Here is a 6000-nt window from a genome sequence, read left to right as displayed (position 1 = left end):
AGCTCCTGATCTGCTCCCATGTGTGCTTTTGGGGACTTTCCTCCTAGAGAGGAGGAGGGGTCAGAGTCAATTCAAAAGGTGCAGCGGGAGCTCCCTGCTCTGGCACAGGAGACTTTCTGCTGCCCAACTCCTGGGGGGTAAGAAGACCCGGGGGGAACAGTTATGAGTCACTGAGCCTGGGAGGGGGGGAGGAGGGGGAAGAATGGGGGAAAACTGCTATACCTTCAACTAACATAACATCTGGTCATCTATAGCTTAGGCCAAGGATTTCCTATACCCCTCTTTCTTTCAGTTCCCTGTTCCCTTTCCCAAAGTTTGTTGTTATTAAATCTTAAACTCACCTAAAGTGAATGTTATCTTTACCTTAAGGACTGGCAAACACATCTTTGGGTATTTGAAGAAAGAGGAATTCTTTTCAACTGAAAGTTAAATCACAGTCAACAAGCGTTATCCATATCTTGAGCCAGGATAGGCAGTTAGGAAAGCTGTGTATTCTGAACCACAGATTCTTGACTTGACTATTTATTCTGGGCCACTGTTATACTGAAGTTGGGTGTAGCAGTTTCATCACAAATATTCCTGTGGGTCCTTTGTGTTTCATTACCACAACTTGTGTGTTACACTTAGGGATTAACACACTCACTCAGCTTCAGCTCCTCATATCATCAGGACTACCATTTTATAACAGTAACTATGTGAAAATATTCTAAATTAATAATATAAATAAATTTTTAAAAAACAATACACTATGTTACTGGCTAAGAGACAGAAGAGTGGATCAGTAGGGGTAAATTACCTCATCAAGGTAATGTTCGATAAACTGCTATGCATGGATGAGAACTCACTATTTAACAAAAACTTCTCAGAAAATTGGAAAACAGTATGGGAAAATTTAGGTTTCAATTAATTTCTCACACCTTATACCAAGATAAGTTCAAAATGGGTATATGACAAAGAGTGATATTATAAATAAATTACATGAAAGTGAAATAGTATACCTGTAAGATCTATGGGAAAGGAAGGAATTTAAGATCAAACAAGAGCTAAGGAACAATACAAAATTTAAACTGAATGATTTTGATTATATTAAATTAAAAAGTCTTCATCAGTTATCAAGTCTTTCACGTTTTTCTGAGCTCCTCCTCCTCATTAATGATAAAATAATAGGATTACATTACAATCACACGGCACCATTTTCTCAGCCATTTCCCAATTGATGAGTTTTCTCTTAATTTCCGATTTTTGTTGTCATCCCAAAAAGAGCACCTTTAAGTGTTTTGTGTTTTTAATATATGTATATAGGTCCTTTTTTGTTTTTTAATGCTCTATGGACATAGTTCCAAATTGATCTCTCAAGAATGCTGAATTAGTTCACAACCTCAAAAGTTCATTCCTTTTTTAAGCTTCCCACATCTCCAACTTCTGTCACTTTCCTTTTCTGTCATAATAGTCAATCTAATAAATGTGGGCTGGTCCCTCAGACTTGTTATGATTTTCATTTCACTAAATGATAGTGTCCACCCTCCTCCTGAAGAAAACACATAAACTTGAGCACATCCATTAGGTTTTGTGGCACTATGAATCCTCTGATACGAAGTAAGAGGTGATCTCTGGCTGAAAGCCTTCCTAAAGGCAATCTATCTGGAACTGATCTTTTCAGAAGACATTTCCTCACACTGAACAAGCTTTGGACTCTCCATTTCTTTCTTTATTCATGATAGGAATAAGATTTCTATCCAAAAAGAATTCTTGCTGGGGAATAAGAGATGACTGTTGCCTGAAGGCCTTACCACATTGATCATATTCCAAAAGTTTCTCTCTAGTGTGGATCCTCTTATGTTAAATAAGCTAAGATTGGCAACTATAAGCTCAGCCTCACTCAAGAGTTTCTCTACAGTGGGGATTTTCTCACATGAAGCAACTGTGGAACATTAAGAGAAAGGCTATCTGGATTTATTACATTCATAAAATTCTCTGATGTACAGCAATACTGTCCCTCTGAGCCTTTCCACATTGTTTTACATTCATAAGGTTTCTCTCCAGAGTGGTTTCTTTGATATGTAACAAGACTCACTATGTGTATGAAAGCCTTTCCACATTCTTTACATTCATAAAGTTTCTCTCCAATGTGGATTCTCTGATGTCTGGCAAGATGATTCCTCTATATGAAAGTCTTTCCACATTATTTACAGTCATAGGTTTCTCTCCAGTGTGGATTCTCTGATGTACAAGAAGATTGCTCCTATGTATGAAAGCCTTTCCACATTGTTGACATTCATAAGGTTTCTCTCCAGTGTGGATTCTCTGATGTTTAGCAAGAGAGCCCCTCACTGTGAAAGCCTTTCCACAATGTACATTCATAAGGTTTCTCTCCAGTGTGAATTCTCTGATGTATAACAAGATGACCCCTCCGTGTGAAAGCCTTTCCACACTGTGTACATTCATAAGGTTTGTCTCCAGTGTGGATTCTCTGATGTACAGCAAGAGACCCCTGCTCTGTGAAAGCCTTTCCACACTGTTTACATTCATAAGGTTTCTCTCCAGTGTGGATTCTCTGATGTACAACAAGACTTCCCCTATGTATGAAAGCCTTTCCACATTGTTTACATTCATAAGGTTTCTCTCCAGTGTGGATTCTCAGATGTTCAGCAAAATTGCCCCTCTGTGTGAAAGCCTTTCCACATTGTTGACATTCATAAGGTTTCTCTCCAGTGTGGATTCTCTGATGTTCAGCAAGATTGCCCCTCTGTGTGAAAGCCTTTCCACATTGTTGACATTCATAAGGTTTGTCTCCAGTGTGGATTCTCTGATGTCTGGCAAGATGATTCCTCTGTATGAAACTCTTTCCACATTGTTTACATTTATAGGGCTTCTCTCCGGTGTGGATTCTCTGATGTCTGGCAAGATGATTCCTGTATATAAAAGCCTTTCCACATTGTTCACATTCATAAGATTTCACTCCACTGTGGGTTTTCTGATGTGCAGCAAGATGGTCCCTCTGTTTAAAGGTCTTTCCACATTGTTTACATTCACAAGATTTCTCTCCAGAGTGGATTCTCTGATGCTTAACAAGATTGTGCCCCTTTGTGAAAGCCTTTCCACACTGTTTACATTCATATGGTTTCTCTCCAGTGTGGATTCTATGATGTACAGCAAGTTTGCTCCTCCATGGGAAAGCCTTTCCACACTGTTTACATTTATAAGGTCTTTCTCCAGAGTTGATTATTTGATATGAACCAAACTCAGAGTTTGGACTGAAAGGTGTCACCCCTTTATTACTCATAGAAAGAATCTCTACATATTTACTCTTTGGATGTCTTGTGAGGTCTAAACTCGAGCCATAGGTGATTCTCCCTTGGTTACCTTGATACATGGGCATTTCAGAAGGTTTCTTATGCACCTGATTAAGTCCTACTTTTTCAGGAAAGCATTTGGTGTATTCACTATCCAGACAACAATAATTTCCTGAGGTCAATTTCATAAACTGATTTAGAACTGAATGCTGGCTGAATTTCTCTGTAATTTCATCAAATTTATAGTCATTCTTTGGATTTTTATTTACCTTGATATTAGAGTCACAGATTTCTCTCAAAATGAAGTCACAGAGATCCTGTTTCATGCCTTTTGGAGGGCCAGATCCTTTCACAAAAAGGTTCAGCTTTGTACATATCTCCTTCACTTCAAAATTAGTCTCTGCCTCTGAAAAAAACAAATAATGATATAAACACAAATGGAAAGGGGACACACATACACACACAGAATATAAGTTCTTTCCTCTGATGGCAATAAGTAAATGGCTTTTTATTCTATTTCTCAAGGACAAAGAAAAAGACTTTGGATATATCATTTGGTCATAATTGCAAGATGGAACATTTTAGAAATACTTTCACATACAATAACAATAAAACCTCAAAACGGATCTGTGACAGACAGGGCCAAGTTCTTATCATACTTCACAACTCATGTCATTAAGAAAACAATGGAGAAGTGACCCAACCAACTTAGTTACAACTAGACTACAACTCAAACCCTGTGCCTAAGCATGCTTTGTTCACAGTATTAAACAATCTTTGTCCATTATCTTCCTTGTTTTTCCTTTAAAAGTCACTCATTAACTAATCTTATAATTTTGCCAATCTCAAGTAACCTTTTGGATATTCCATTCCCATAATTTTGTATACACTATCACATGGTCATTCTTGGTATGTTTTATATGCTAAGCTAAAAAACAACTTCACTCTTTTTAACTACTGTGTAGTGATTTTCAAGGTGGAATATAAGATTTCTTCTTTTCTCTACAGATGCAAAGATATTATGCCATTCAATGCATATATATCCAATATACATCTAATTTTACAATCTACCATATATCATGTCTCATACTCTATACTAAGATAGGTAACTGCCTTCACAGTATAATACAAGGTGTAAAGGAGGATTTGGGAATTAATTCCCAGGTGGAGTGACACTGCCAGGTGATGTTGTCAAGCGCAGGTTTGTGAAAACTTGCAGCTGGATAGTGTCAGTGAAAGACCAGTTGACAATAGAACTCAGCATTTGGTCAGTTCCTCCTTCATAGCAAATCATTAAGGAAGTAAATGATCTCTTCTGACAGTGGATTAAATCCTGTTCCTTTGGTTGTTATGGATACAGGAACTTAAAAAGATGAAGATTACTATTATCTGACTGTGATATGATAGCTATTAAAATTAATATTGATAATGAAGAAACTGATATTCACTCAAATTGAACTTCTGAGTAGAAGCAAGGCTGCAACTGTCACTTTTCTTCCTCAAAGAATCTTAGCAACTACTCAGGTCAGTAACAGATCTCACTTTTGAAAACTTATTTAATAAAAATAAACAAGGATGGTTAAGGATAGGTTAAAGTTGAAGGAAAGAGATTTGGGAATGAAGTCTAAATTCCTTTTAAACTAATATATAGTAATACATCTTAAGAAGGTTTTAGAAGATATCGATTCACAGAAATTGCCAGGCTGGTTAGCCTTTGACAGGGCCACCAGGCTGAAATCAAGCTGCTAGATGGTTTAGCTCTGGCTAAGTTGGCTTAGTTTTGCTGAATTAATCTTCAGTAATAATTATCTTGATGGGAGTTGAGAAGTTACTAGATCAATGATGGTATGTTGACTGTAGATGTTATTATAACTGTATGCACCTGGGTAATTGTCCCTTCAAAGTGACAACTAACCCTGGCCTATGAAATAGCTATGAGACAAATTGAAGAGCCTACCCCTTCATCTCCCACCTTATCTCACAACTGAGACCCTGAGGTTATGTTTCAGCTCCTATTTATAGGGGTTGCTCCAACAGTTTTTCCAGTCTCATGCCAGCTCATGCCAACTCCTGAAATTCTAAGATCAACTGGCAATACATGGCCCAAGATGGCTACTTGCAAAAGCTATTTACAATAGGTAACACACACAACCAGGACACACCTACACACCTACAAGTGACAGGATATACAGAATAACTGTGTAACAAATAAAATTAATATAGAAGGTTATATTTTAAAATATTAGGGTTTTATTGTAATCCATATTGGTAATTAAGCCATGTCCCAGATAAGAGCTAATTCAAGTGCCGCGCCATTACATCTGCCCACCTGGCTTGTTCAGCAGGAAAAGAGCAAGTACCAATCCCAATTTCCCTATTTAAACTTCTGTTTACATTGGCTTACATCACCACCATTAGACAGGAAGCCCATTGAATCATGGGAAATGTAGTTTGTAAAAGATCTAAATGTCCACAGGAAATTTAGATCAGAGACCTCAAGATCAGTTCAAGGAATCCCAAATTTCCAATATCACAACTGAGAACCTACACAAGGGATGTGTGAGTTGAGTAAAACCACATTGATTGGTGAATGACAGTTGGCAGTGTATTGGCCAGGGAAACCCAGGTTTTGGAAGATATCTAATAGTGGGCTCTTTTCTTGGGGTAGAGGAAGGTACAGGAAGTAAAGTAAAACTGTTTATTAAGA

At 37.5% G+C, this 6000-nt stretch overlaps 1 pseudogene; it reads right to left on the bottom strand.

Annotated features, from left to right (window-relative positions):
• Nucleotides 1–2161: 2161 nt before the first annotated feature.
• The window catches only part of LOC123240727, a 98111-nt pseudogene continuing 94272 nt past the window's right edge, over nucleotides 2162–6000 (bottom strand).

Source organism: Gracilinanus agilis, chromosome 3, assembly GCF_016433145.1.
Source record: "Gracilinanus agilis isolate LMUSP501 chromosome 3, AgileGrace, whole genome shotgun sequence".
Taxonomy (NCBI): Eukaryota; Metazoa; Chordata; class Mammalia; order Didelphimorphia; family Didelphidae; genus Gracilinanus; species Gracilinanus agilis.
This window is presented reverse-complemented; position numbering and strand designations above follow the sequence as displayed.